General features: G+C 49.2%; 1 long non-coding RNA gene across 2 annotated transcripts in view; it reads left to right on the top strand.

The window, feature by feature from the left end:
* Positions 1-3,637: 3,637 nt before the first annotated feature.
* Positions 3,638-14,744, top strand: part of LOC117310596 (uncharacterized) — a 51,668-nt gene continuing 40,561 nt past the window's right edge. Inside the window, exons 1-2 of one of the 2 annotated variants that reach the window (XR_012329467.1) lie at positions 3,638-4,340; positions 5,485-5,728. This is a non-coding gene — a long non-coding RNA (uncharacterized lncRNA). Of the gene's footprint in view, positions 5,729-14,744 lie in introns of both variants that reach the window. The other variant, XR_012329466.1, reaches the window with a different exon arrangement.

Raw genomic sequence — 14,744 nt, 5'->3', positions numbered from 1 at the left:
CCCTTCCCTGAAAGCCACTGGGGAGCTTGGATCTTTTGAGCTAAGCCGCCAGTTCTTCCTTGGCCTTGAAACAAACGCTGCGCTTTCCTTCACCACAAGCCAGTGTCAGTACATTGGTTTTGCTGCTCTATGGGCGAGGGGACCAAGTTTGGTTTGGTAACACTACCCTGCTTGACCAGATGTTTGTGACCTGGAAATGGTCATTTCTCCAGGGAGACTTGGTTTCTTGGTGTCAGGAGTACTCGTTACTGCTGGGTTAGTCATTGTTTTTAGATTTATTGTCTGTCTCTGTTAAGTAGACTGACAATATTTTCTTGTCACGCATCTCAATTTTTGCTTTGAAACAAGTGATCAGACACTGCCACCTCATTTTGGAGCAAGATTTGCAGGCCCTTGGTTGCATCCAAAGGCAGAGGCTACACGTCTTTTGGTTTGGAAACACCGTGTCTGGGACCTATGGCGAGAGGCACGCAGCCTTTTAGAATCTATGGTTTTCCGTCCTTCCCACCAACAGACACTCTGGCCAGATTGCTTTTCCTACTCTGCAGTTACAGACAGAATCCCCTGGGTAATAAACACAAATTGTTTTATTGCAATGGAATTAGTTTAAAAGAAACGCTTTGCAGCACTGCCCAATAGAACTACCTGCAATTATGGAATTGTTTTATATCTGCACTAAAATATAGTAGCCACTAGCCATATGTGGCGATCAGGCACTTGACATGTGGCTAATGTGACTAAGGAATTGAACTTTATTTATTTAAAAAAATTTTTTTAATTCATTTAGGCTGTGCCAGGTCTTAGGTGTGGCGTACATGTGGGACCCAGCTCCCCGACCAGGGATTTAACCTGGGCTCCCCGCATTGGGAGTGCAGAGTCTTACCCCCTGGACCATCAGGGAAGTCCCTGAATTTTAAATTTTATTAAATTAATTTAAACTTGAATAGCAGCTTGTGGCTAGTGGCTACCATATTGAAGCAGTGCAATTTTACCCTGTATTACTGTGTAAGGGGAATAATTATGTCCAACTGGCCAGGGGTTACATGCCCTGCTTTCCCCGTGGGTGGGTTTATGTGAGTTGACAATGGTGTGCAAATGAACTGGGCCACGTGGGGCTTTATATATAGGTGTATGTGTGTTAGATTGTGAGTCTTTATAACTTCTTCCACTCGGCTCAAAATATGCTAGGTATTTTGATAAGCAGATATAGGGGTACACATTTTTCCTTGCATCTCAGGCTCCAGTAAGGCTCTGCAAAGCGGTGCTTACTCTTTCCAGAGCCCTCACTTAAGCATCAAAACGCCCCCAGGTGGTGGATCCTTTTACTACCTCTACTGCTCCCCACTTTCTAGAAGGGAAAATCGAGGCTTGCAGAAGCTTGACAAATAGCACAGACAATAATACTGTAATATGGTTGTTATGTAATACTTCAAGATGGTGTCTGAGAACATTTGAAGACAATGTTGGTTCTGGTGTAACGCTGTATCCCAGAGACAGTTTTTTGTTTGTTTGTTTGTTTTACCATGTAGTGTGCTTCCATGTCTATGAAAACTTCCCTTCTCTCTCTGTGTCCCAGTCACTGGGTTCCGCTCCCCAGAGATAACCACCCTTTGCAGCTTCCTGTGCATCAATTCTGAAATAGTCTATGAAGATACAGGCAATCATACTTCCCACGTGCCAGCAGTACCACATTTAAGGGATTATAATGAAGCAGAGCTTCCAGCATGTTATACAATGGTGAACTCTTTAAAATGACTGGGAAGGGCCTGCCCTGGAGGTCCAGTGGTTAAGACTCCCCGCTTCCACTGCAGGGGGCCTGGGTTTGATCCCTGGTCGGCCGGGGGATTAAGATCCCTCATGCTGCGAGACTCGGCCAAAAAAAAAAAAGAAAAACAAAGCCTGGGAAATGGAAGATTTGAGTGAATGAAATTATACTGTATAAGCAGGGTTTCTCTGCTTCGGCACTAGTGATATTCTGGGCTGGAACCTTCTCTGTTGCAAGGCTGTCCTGGGCACTGTAGGTTGGTGAGCAGCATCCCGGGCCTCCACCCACCAGATGCCAGGGCCCCCCCCCTCCCCCCCGCCCCGAGGTGTGGCAGCCAAAACTGTCCCCAGACAGTGTCCTAGTACCAGCAGCAGATAAGAGGAAAAAAATGTAAAAGATTCAAAGGGATTAACAAGTAGAAGTCTGTGAAGAAAGCAGAAGGTGCCAGTATGGAGAAATTAAAGCTCAAAGGTTATAACGTAAGTGTTTGAAGAATCTTTTCAGGAAGGATCTTAACGGCTATCTTTAAGTCTTCGCACATAGCAGAATAAGAAGTGAATTTAAATGGAAGAGAAATTAAGGCTGGACCTACGGACGATGAAATGGTAACATCACTTCTGAGCTGCCATCTTCCTTCCTAAAGATTTTTATGAGCAGAATAACCTAGGATGATTAGGAATTGTTCTCTCCGGGCTTTGCGGTTAAGATTTGAGAATCTTCAAGGAATGAAATCTGCGTTAAAAAGTAGCAAAATGTACATAATCCATGATCATGCCTCCTACAGTGCTTAAAAAAAAAAAAAGCAATAGCTGTTTCTTGTTACAGAAGCAATGCATGTTAATCGTAGAAAAATTAGAAAATGCTGCTAAGCTAAAAAGAAGAAAATGAGAAATACCCTTAATCTCACTAATGAGTGAAATACTAAGGTCGATACTTTAGTAAATTTGCTTCCCAGTTGTTTTCTCTGTTCAAAGGTATATGCTTGCGAAGATATAAATATATTAAACTGTAGGGGAAACTCTTCCCTTCTTCCCTTCTAGGTTTCTTGACTGGTCTAATAATTAAATTGACATAAGATGGATTAACAGGAGAGAAACAAATTTAATTTCCTGTGGTAGGGGAGCCCATAGAATTCTGAGACTCCAAGAAGTCACCAAAGCAGGCAGCTTTTATACCTTCTAGACAAGAAAACCATAAGTTTGTGTAGAATTGGAGAAACAAAGGGGTTTGGGCTTGGGCTAGCAAATTAGTGCAAGTAACAAGGTTTGTTTATACAGCCTTCCAGGTGGTGAATTTCCTGTCTCCGCAATAAGGATGCCTTTTATCCACCTGGTGGGGGGCAGGGTACCTTCACATGCCTTTGGGGGGACCAAGGAAGGTCAGAGTGTCTTTTATTTGCACAGGCTGTTTCTTAAGTAACTTTAATTCAAAATAATCAGTATGCCAAGTGGCCTATTTTGGGGGTGGTATCTTCTGCTTCCCTTCAACACCTACATACATTCGTCGGATCATTCAGCACATAATGCTTTGGAGCTTGCTTTTTTTCATTTAAGACACCGTGAATGTCCTTCCATGTCGAAAAGTATCTATTACCATATCTGTTTTAATTCTTGTGTTGTACCGATGTCTTATAAACCTAATCTATCCTCTGTTTCTGGCCACTTAACTTGCTGCTGGTGCTTTGAGGTCATAAATAATATTGCAGCAATTCTTCCTTTCACGATTCTTTTTTCCTAATGAGGCTAGTTCCTGGAGCAAATGACAGCAATAGCTGTCGGGCCCACTCTATGTTTCAACCCGCGCATATTTGCAAGGTTTTTGGTAGGAATTGCTAAACATCCCACCAGGAAGATTGTTCAATTTACATTCTTATGGCGGGGGGGGGGGGGGGATCTTTTTTTTTAAGTCCTTGCCAAAAGGACAATTTCATGGGTGGAGGTGGAGGACGTTGGAAGTGATCTCATTCTGTTGAAAACTGTGCGCCCCAGTTTTAGGCTTTTCCTGAATTGCCTGTTTGTTGTAATGTTCTTCACACTTGAACAATCACCTGGAGAAGAGAAGGTGAAACTAACCTACTGGCAAAAAAATCGCCCCACGACGAGGAAGGTGCCTCTGCTTGAGTCATTTCCGCCAAGCCGGAACATAGAGCAAGTCACTTCGGACCTCGGAGGGCATTTTATAGACCGCCCCGCGTCCCAGCTCCCGTCGATTCTTGGAACTCCCACCACCATAGTCCCGGCAGCCCAACCCCAGCGGGCAGCGCGTTCCGTGTCGGGGACGCGGGGTTCTCTGTGCACCCGAAGGAACCGACTGTACGAGGCTTGGAAGGGCCGGCCTCCAGAGCCGAGGTGACCCAGCCTGCCGGGCAGGGCTGAGTGGCTGGACGGAGCACGCAGCCTGGCTCTTGGCTCGGGGTAGTGGGGGCCCGCCCCGCGCGCCGAAGGCTGAAATCGGCTTTTGCCTCCGGCAGGAAAATGAGCTTGTCAGTTTCTGTCTCTAGTGGGCCCTCAACCCACTGGAGCATGGGATTTCGGTAGCATTTACATTTTATATCTCAGGAATCTGAAAGCAAAAGGTAAGTTGCTTATCACTCAGAAAAACAAATGAGAGGAAGGACCTGGAATACCGTACGGCCACTTTGTTGATTTTTAAAATCGAGTTGGAAATAATCGATCGCTGTGCGAGACAAGGGCTGTTATTTAGCCCCAAATTAGAGACTGACCTTCTGAACAGAAATGTGGTTAAATCAGGAGGGGATGGTGGTAAAAGGGCCCGGGGTTAAATATAGAAGGACATGAAAGCTGCCGCAATAAATAGCAAGTAAGTAATAACCCTGGCCTGCTTGTGAAACAGCCCGTTTCACATCTCTTTCAGGGGCGCCAGCGAAGGTGATGTTAAAATTGCAATTTAAATTCAAACGAAAGGAAACTAATCTATATGAAACTGGAATACAAATAAAAACAGTTCCTGCTTTTGCTCTTTCACATTTCAAAAACAAGAAAGTTGATATCTTCACTTATTAAGTCTGAAATATGCCATTTCAGATTTATGAAATGATCACAGTTGGAATTTTCTAAGTCCCTCTAGGCAAGGCTATTTCAGTTGTGAATGAGAAATATTGACATTGTACATATTTTCTGTAATAGAAGACTCACTTCCGCAGAATGTGATAAAAATTAGAAAACGTGTAATAATGAGTTATTGCGAATTAACTTTCATGTCTGAGAGATCACATTCTTTACCAGAAGATTTAGGAAAACAGACACAAGTACAACCATGCTTATGCACTAGCCCTTTACTTTGAACAGTCAAATGTTCAAGTAAGAAGTATAACTACGTGGTGTCACTGTTGTTTTCTTCGGCAAAAACACGTTGATATTGGAATGCAGGTATTGAGAGTAATTACAAGCATTATTCATCAGTGCAATTGGTATTACATTCCACAACGTATATGCTTCAAATTAATGTATTTGATATACGGTTTGAAACATGGACCCTCTATGCAAAATATGTATACGCACTCTGTATTTTAACTGTCATTTTGATTTGCACAAAATAGGTTTGTTTATTTAGTTCCACTGCATTTGATAAAGACTCTTTAAAAATAAAAGACTAAATTATTTCCTTTCATTACTAATCACCTTATTGAAATCCTATTACCTCCGTGGAGCCTGGAGTCATTTGGGTCTCCCCTTCTGTGTGCTGTTTGTTTCCCACAGTTGGTGGAAGGCTAGGCCAGCTGCCCACACCAAACACACCGCCCTGAAAGGAGGCCAGAGCGAGGCTTCCCGGCCACTCGCTCTTCGCCTCCAGTGACTTCCAGGGTCTTCCCTCCCTCCCCTCCTCGCCCTGAGGGCGTTACGTGGCGGCGTGGGCCCGCCTCCCGGTGACGTCAGCAGCCATTGCACCGAAGAAAGGATGCGGCGCAGGTGGGCGACCGGCCTGCGCCATGCGGCACTGCAGGTAAGGGACTCTGCAGGAGGAGCCCCTGCAGCCCGTCGGCGCCCCAGAGTGGGGTTTCTGGCTGCTGCGGATGCTGCAGGCACCAGGCAGCAGGGGGGGCGCAGAGGGCGGCTGCAGGCTCACGCGTGACTTGGGTCTTGGCAGGCGCACCCTGGGAAAGTGGGCAGGGGCCAGACTAAAAGACCCGGGCTTCTTTCACAGGAGGGGAAAAAAAATCAGAAATGATCACAGTACACGCATTGTAAGGAGAGACAGGGGCTGCTTGGCAAAGATAACTGTTTACCGACGGTCATTGTGCTTCTTAAATAATGACAACATTTAGTGATTCTCCTTACAGGGGTTTGTCCTCAGTAGTCAGCCTGATTTCTTTCAAAGCCAAGCTGCTTTGCTTGAAATGGAGTGGAAAATTCTTGGTTAGCATTTGAAGAGCTGGATGTGCGGTCTAAATTGTTTGGCATTATTTTGCAAGGTTCCAGCATTTAAAGGGGATATGTCAGAAATGTGTTTGTTTTCTCCAGGTGTTTTAAATAGATTAAAATATAACAGTATCCAATAAAATAAAGCTCCCAATGTGCGTGTAGGAGAGTGCAAACCAGCTACGTCTGTTAAGATCAAAAAGGTCTTTAGAAGGGGGTGGAGCTGGAAATGAACACCAAAAGCCATGAATTTCCAGTGTTCATTTTGTTTTTTACGCGGAACTCTCACTGTTGTGGCCTCTCCCGTCGCGGAGCACAGGCCCCGGACGGACGCACAGGCTCAGTGGCCATGGCTCACGAGCCCAGCCGCTCCGCGGCATATGGGATCTTCCCGGACCGGGGCACGAACCCGTGTCCCCTGCATCGGCAGGCGGACTCTCAACCACTGCGCCACCAGAGAAGCCCTCCAGTGTTCTTTTTAATTCCATTGCTAAGTAATTTGCTTGCTGAAAGAAGGGGCTTGATGACTGCAGTGGCAGATGGAGGAGGGATCAGCTGACTTCAATTTTAGCAGGACAGGAGGTGGGATTTTAATGGACTCTTTTGAGAGTTCACACCTGTGTTTACATTCCTTTCTCTGGTTCACATACGACCCGAGGCCAGGACATGTGTGGGTACCCTTAGGAGGAGAATGTGGCGTTCTTTCCTGTAAAACGTGACCCCTCTGGAAGCCGTGGTATCACTGAATTGTATTGGAACTCACACCATGGATCATTTGACCCATCCAGCAACTATGGGAGGACCTGTAAAACAATGGTATTTTAGTTGATAATTAAATAAGGCATTTTTTTCAGCGTTTGGACACCCTGATGTGTTGCTGCAGTAATTCAGTAATTAATTTACTGCAGTTTTCTTCATTTGGTTCAGGTTGGCTATTAGAGTCAAGGTCCTCAGGCCCCTACCTTCCCTTGTCCCCCAGCCCAACCCTAGACAGAGCAGATGAGAGACAGATGTAGTAGAGACCTGATTCCACTTCTGGCTTTGGGACTGTGGAACCTGGGACAAGTCACTTTGTGTCTTTGGGAGTCAGTTTTCTTGTCCCCAGAGTGACCAAGGAATTTATATCAGGGTTTCTCAGCCTTGGCACTATTGACGTTTGGGGCTGGATAAATCTGTTTGTTGTGGGCACCGTCCTGTGCCCTGGAGGATGTTTCTTTAGCTGCATCACTGGCCTCCACCCACTAGATGCCAGTGGCCCCCGCTCCCCAAGTTGTGACAATGAAAAATGTCTCCAGACCCTGCCACTTGTTCCCTCGTGGGGCTCCATTGCCCCTGGTTGAGAACCACTGATTTGGACGATCTTAGATGTTCTGGCTCTGGTATTCTAGAATTCATTTTCCTATGATTTGTTTCATGGCCCTTGGTCAGAGATCCGATTCCCTTTCATGATGTTGTCAATGCAGAGACTTTTTTATGCTCTGGGGTTCCAGAAGTAGCTTCAGTCAAAAAGGGGAGGCCTGTTTTGTGTGCCAGTCGTAGCTGGGAAGCTAGCTTGCCAGAGTGTCAGGGAAGGAGGGAAGAGCACAAGCAGCACACCAGCGTGTCGGGAACTGGGACAGACCAGGGTCCCCATCCTTATCTGCAAAAGTGGGAATAGGACCCGTGTGGAGGTGTCGAGGGGAGGGAGGGAGGTAACGCGGGTGCTGGTGCCCGTTGTGGCCGTCACGGTCACGCGCTTTACGCTCCAGTGTAGGACTGGCCGCTAAAGGTCTGGCTCTGACACTTCAGACAGCGGCTTTTGCTGCACCACTTCACCTCTTGGAACCGTTGCCGAAAATGTAAATGGGGCTACTGTACTTGCTGGTCCTGCTTCTTCGGCTCTTGGGGGGATCAGATGGATGTAAGAGGGTCAGCAAGCTGGAAACTCCCGGGAGACAGGAAGCAGTCATGGCAGTGGCATTGCGAGGCATGGGCTATGTGTAGTGGGTTTGGGGGAGGGAGCTTATAATCAAACAATTATCCTTGTCCCCCCCACGGGCCTGGGACTGTGGTGTGCCCCTCCCCCAGTACGCTTGCCCTCAGCTCGTTCTCTCAGCCTCTTCCTGGCCCCATAAAAACTGCTCTCCTGGGGGAGGGTTGGTTCTTTAGCGAGAAGGAGCCAGTGTGCAGAGGCCGGGGCACAGGCAGCCTCCTTTGTCCACTTCCAGCCATTTTCTTTACAGGTGGCGCCCACAGCCGGCCAGGTAGCTTGTCCCCAGAATGGCTTGGCACGCTATGTGGGTCATTGGGCGTTGTCTCTGCACCCAGTCAATGATGTGAAAGAAAATGAAAGAGGAGGAGGGCTTCCCTGGTGGCGCAGTGGTTAAGAATCCGCCTGCCAATGCAGGGGACACGGGTTTGAGCCCTGGTCCTGGAAGATCCCACGTGCCGCGGAGCAACTAAGCCCGTGCGCCACAACTACTGAGCCTGCGCTCTAGAGCCCGTGAGCCACAACTACTGAGCCCATGTGCCACAACTACTGAAGCCCGCACGCCTAGAGCCCGTGCTCCGCAACAGGAGAAGCCACTGGAGTGAGAAGCCTGCCCACCGCAAGGAAGAGTAGCCCCCGCTCGCCGCAACTAGAGAAAGGCCCTGCACAGCAAGGAAGGCCTAATGCAGCCAAAAATAAATAAATAAAATAAATAAGTTAAAAAAGAAAAAAAAGAAAATGGAGGCGGATCCTCCATCAAATGAGACTTAAGCGCTGGAATCACTATCCTAGGCAGCCCTGCTGCTGTGACAGAATATCACACACCTGGTGGCTCATCAACGACAGACATTTATTTCTCACAGTTCTGGAGGCTGGAAGTCTGAGCTCAGGGTGCCCGCATAGCTGGGTTCTGGTGAGGGCTCTCTTCTGCATTGCAAATGGCTGCCTTCTTGTGTCCTCGCATGGCGGGAAGAGAGCTCTCTGGCCTCTTCTTATAAGGGCACTAGTTGCATCGTGAGTGCTCCATCTTCATTACTTAATCACCTGCCAAAGGCCCCACCTCCTAATACCATCACATTGGGGATTGGGATTTCAATATATGAATTCTGGGGGATACATTCAGTCCATGACAATAACCAGCTGTAACTTGTGCCCTTGATTGGATCCTGGCTTGAACAAACGTCAGTAATAGGCTTTGGGGACACCTGGGTTATTTTTATGTGCCTGCCTTCTAGATCATGCGAGGAGACTTGTAAATTTGATTAGATGCCATAATCCCGTGGTGTGGTAGGCATCCAGCTCAGCCACTCCTCATTCCTGACACCGAAACGGTGAGATGAGACATGGTTGTTTCCTGCTGCCATGTTTCAGGGTGATCTGTTACACAGCAGTAGATAACTAACACGTGTATATGTACAGGAGTCTTATTTTTCAGTGATGCATGCTGAAGTAATTAGGGGTGAAGTGTCATGAGAGCAAAAACTTTAAAATTTTTTTTTTTTAACATTTTTGGAGATCTTTTTAATGTATGGCTGAAGAGAAGACAGATGAATTCTCAAACCTGCTTCTGCGTTCAGTCTGTTGCAGTATCACATGTCATGTAGCCTCTGGAAAATTCCACTGTACACTCATGAGAGAATGAGAATGGAAAAAGGCAAATAAAAATGTACAATTATTATAAGAATGTTTTCGGCAGCATGGACCCCCTTAAAAGGCCTTGGGGACCTCAGGGTGTTCCCAGACTACACTTTGAGAACCACAGTAATTTACTTTTAAATGGTTCAATTGAATGGAGAGAGAGCGAGAAGAGGCAAATATAGTCAAATAGGAACACTGGTTGAATCTGATTGGTGTTATTAATTGGACTCTTCTCCATAATGTGCTGTGTATTTGAAAATGTGCACAATAGGAAGTTCAAAAGAAGGTAGAAAAGAAATGTAGACTCTTGGACATGTGAGGGATTCTGATTGAGATCTGAGGGTGAAGCCCAAGGGGAGCATTCTTAACCTGAGCTCCAGGTGCCCTTGACCGCACGAACCTGAGGCCCCAGGTGAGACCTGCTGGCCCGGAGGTTCCCAGCTTGCCCGACAGCCCTCCAGCCCTGCACCCTCCCAAACCAGACCCAGGGTGATTAGTTAGTGGCGAGGAGGTTGGGTGTATGAGCCCTCTGCAAATTTTGGCATGTGGGCTGCGGGAAAGGCCTTATTATCAAACCCTTGCTTGACTGTGTTGTCGGCCTGGCCAGAGATAAGTTGTCCTTTCTGAGGGCAGGGGTGGTTTCCTTTCTAGAGAGTGATAAGTAGTTTTTGAATGACTTGTTTTCCATCGAAATAGTAATAGATGCTTTCTGGGAGGATTTCACGCAGGATAAAGGTTATGGAAAGAAAACAAAGTCTCTTTCCCATTCCCGGTCCCCCATCCCACTTGCAAAGGCAACCACTGATAACTGTCTTATATACTGTTTCAGAAAATGTCTGTGCAAATACATCCATCTATAGAATGTACGTAGCACTTCCCTTTTTCTTTTTTCTTCACTAGGATGTAATTTACGTGGAATGAAATGCATAGATCTTAATTCAGTTGGTTTTGACCAACTGAAGAGAACATTCTTGGTACTCCCACAGGGCCTCATCTTGCCCTCCTTTAGTCAAATCCTCTGGCTGGAGGGTACCACCATGCTGATTTCTGTCAGCACAGTTTACTTTCGCCTGTTCTTGAACTTCATATACCTGGAGTCCTATGATCTGTACACTCTTATGTCTGGCTTCTGCACTGATTGTGCATGATTGTGAGATTCATCTGTGTTGTGTCATGTAGCACCGATTCATTCATTCATTCCATCTTCTTGTGAAAGTACTTGGGAGAGTAATATACTTGATAGACCTCGTTTCTCTTAGTCCTGCTGTTTGGAAGCTGTTGTACATCAGCTCGCTCACAGCATGTTCCAGAGTGTGGACAGTGTGCAAGTTTACTTAACCAGTCCCCTCTTGATGGGTGTGTGGATTCCTCAAGCTTTTGTAATCAATGCTTGTGGTATTATACCAATGTCAAAATGCCAAACAGGAAAAGACCTCTGAGATTAATTAAATGCATAGAATTTAGATGTTGGAAGCTAGCTAGCTTCAAAAATCAAAGCAACCCTTATATTTTACATATGACCAAGAGATGTCCCGAGAAGTCAGGTGACTTGCCCAAGGTCACGTGACCAGTGGCAACAGAGTTGGGGAACAGCCCAGGTCCCCAGATGCCTTGTACAGAATGTTCTTTTTTGCACTGTAGGCTCTGTGAGGGAAGGAACCGTGTGTGCTTTGTTCACCACTGTAAACCCAGCACATAGCACGTGGCAGAGTAAGTGTTCATTAAATTTTCGTTGGATGAAAAATTAAGTGAAATGTTAGTACCCTGAGAAAAGACCACCGATATCCTGAGAACTGCAAAGGCGTTTCCATGAGACGTGAGCCTCGATATTCATTCGTTCATTCATTCATTCACTTCCTCATTTACTTCTTTGTTCAACCAGTATCTGTTGGGTCCCTGCTGTGTGTCTAGGCCAGTGTTTCTCACCCTGGACACTATGGGCTCTCGGGCTGGATGATTCTCTGTGGTGAGGGCTGTCCTGTAGGATGTTTAGCAGCGTCCCTGGCCTCCACCCACTCGATGTGGGTTGCAACCGTTCTCCACTTGTGACAGCTGAACTCCAGACATTGCCAAGTATCCCCTGGTAGGGAAAATTGACCCCAGTTGAGACTACCAGTCTAGGCACTGGGGTTTACCATGGAACCAAATGGCCAAGGTTCGTGCCTCGGTGGAAGTGACATTCAAGTCGAGGAAAGAGAAGATAACTGATAGGTTGTGCTGTCGCATGAAATATAGCGGGAGGCGGAGGGTGGGCAGTGGTGGATTCAGAACCCTGGTTAGACAGGGCGGTCACGGAGGCCCGTCTGAGGGCTCACATGTGACCAGGGACTGAGGGGGAGACACGTGAACATCGAGGGGGCAGAGAGCTCGGGCTGAGGGAACAGCCAGTGCAAAGGCCCTGAGGCGAGGCAGCAAGGAGGTGGGCGTGTCCAGAGAAGAACCACCCAGAGAAGCGTGGTGGGAGAGGTGCTTGGAAGGGTGGCTGGGGGGACCCTGTGGGGACTTGGAAGGAGTGGCACCAACCCTGGTGACTCTAGGTGTGATGGCAAGACACTGGGTGCTCTTGAGTGGGAGAGTGACACTTCTGGACTTGTGTTTGAAAGGATGGCTGTGGCTGCTGTAAGGAGAAAAGTCAGAGGTGGGTGAGAGAGAGAAAGCAGGGTGGCCAGCGAGGAGGTGGGGACGGTGGCCACGTGAGCGGTGACCTGGGTGGCCAGGTGAGCTGTAGCTTAGAGGACCGTGCCCTTAACTAAGTTAGCAGCCACGTCGTGCTCGGAGCCAGGCGGGCCTTGGACATCAGAGGAGCACGTGTGGTCAGGTCACACTGTGAGTGTGTGATTACAGCGCCTCGAGCTGGAGGCCACCTGCCGCACCTGTCAGGACAGTGTCACCAGTGACGGGCGGCAGTTCGCAGGGACAGCAGAGGCGACAGCTCTTGTATTCCACATACGACACTGGAAAGGCTCCCCTTCCGGCCTCCTGGTGTGGATGAAGTCGCTCGAGCTTTCTCGCGGGCCCTTGAGCCTGCCGCCTGCCTCTTTCCCCGTGAATTGGCTGTTCTCTGTCTGGAGGGCTACGCCACCCCCTGTGCTGGCCAGCCTGGGTCAACCACGGTCCACTGTCGCCGAGCCCTCCCGTGCAGGTCCTTGTGCCGGTCCTGAGAGCAGGGAGCTGGCCGTCGGTTGGACTGATGGAAGTTTGAGACCAGAGCCTTCCCTGTTGGAGGTGACTGTCCGCCTCCTGGGGTCCCGTGCGGGGAGAGCCCCGCAGGCTAGGCCGGGCCCTCGAACCCCCGAGGATGCTGCGGGGCCCACTCCCACCAGCGGCAGCGCTGATCCGGGGGTGGGGGTGGGGTTTGGCTGGAGGGAGTGTGACACAGACACGCGGAGTTCTGTTAATCCCCTCGGGAGGTCTGTTCCTTGCCCTGGTGCCCGGGGACCTGCTGACTCATTTCTCGTGGCTGCTGTTGCTTCTCCTGGGCTCGCCCCGCACTTTTTACCACGTCTCTGGGGGTGGCCGGAGCTTACCTCCTGCCGGGATCTTAGCCTCCCTTCTGGGTTGCGATGGTCAGTGTAAAATGTATTGTTTCCATCCACCGGAGCCCTTGGAGGTGCTGGTTGGGTTAGGACGAGAGGGGCCACCGCAGCGATCCCAGACACATTATTTTCCTCTTAGCTCCGTCAGGCCTCCCACCAGCCTGCCTTTTGCCCAAAACATAGGAGTTGACTGACGTTTCAGCCCTCACCTTGGTAGCCCCGCTGGAATACGGTGAAGCCACCCCGTGGCCGTGTTCCCGCTGTGGCCTTGCTCTGAGGACACTGCGAAGGACGCCTCTAGGCTGCATTGGAGGACTCCGTGCATTTAACCTTCACGGAGATGCTAGTTGTGAGTGTCTGTGACATTGTTTTCATCCACGAGGGGGAGTAGCCCACATGAGCAGGAAGTAGATTGTTGCGGAGGAAGATGGTCTGCAGAGGTCCCAGGAGAGGGAGGGACGCCGCGGCGTTTCTCACGGGCATCGTCTTCAGCCGCTGTTATGGGCCGATACTGTGTCTCTCAGAGCTCACGTGGTGAAGTCCTAACCCGTAGTACCTCAGAATACGACCTTACTTGGAGACGAGATCTTTATAGAGGTAATCAACTTAGAACGAGGCCACGAGGGTGGCCGCAGTCCAGCGTGACTGGGGTCTTTATAAGAAGAGGAGGTTTCTGCACGGACAGGCGCAGAGCGAAGAGGGTGTGAAGGGGCGCGAGGAGAAGACGGCCGTCTACCAGCCAGGGAGAGAGGCCTGGGATGGATCCTGCCCTCACAGCCCCCAAGGAACCAATCCAGGCGTACTGTCGCCTGGATCTCAGGCTTCTGGCCTCCAGCATTGGGAGACAAGAAGTTTCTGCCATTTGAGCCACCTGGCCTGTGGGGCTGGTCAGGGCAACCCAGGTGAACTAATCCAGCGGTGTTTTCCGGGGCACACGAGCCATCGCCCACCCGGGAGGTTGGACGGTAACCCAGCAGCCTTTACTTGAGCGCTTTCCGCGCAGTTTAGGAGAGGCTTGGCGAGCAGTGCCCTCTCCGTGGAAGCAGGTAGCTCTTGGGTCCCGAGAGGAACGAGGCGTGTTCAGTCCTCTCACGACCCAAGAGGAAGGGCCCTCAGGGCCCCGGTGGGAATCTGGCTCCCTGCTCACTGTCTGTGGGACTTGGGCTTGAGACCTAACCTCCCCTCTGCCTCAGTTTGCTGATCTGTAACGTGGGCCTGAGGGTGACGGCATTTGCTTCAGAGAGTGTCAGGACCCCTGGTGGTGGATGCGTGTGAAGCGCTTAGGACGGGAGCCCTGTACAGAGCCGTTGTTGTTCTTATTACTGTGAGGAGGGGGCTCTGGGGACGGTCTCCATCCTTGGCCCTGGGTGCCGGGAACGCGGAGAACTCATGGCCATCTCCCTGCCCTCTGGTGGGGGGGGGATGTGAGAACAGAGTCCATTGCGTCACCGGAGGCC

Source organism: Tursiops truncatus (genome assembly GCF_011762595.2).
Source record: "Tursiops truncatus isolate mTurTru1 chromosome Y unlocalized genomic scaffold, mTurTru1.mat.Y SUPER_Y_unloc_1, whole genome shotgun sequence".
NCBI lineage: Eukaryota > Metazoa > Chordata > Mammalia > Artiodactyla > Delphinidae > Tursiops > Tursiops truncatus.
This window is presented reverse-complemented; position numbering and strand designations above follow the sequence as displayed.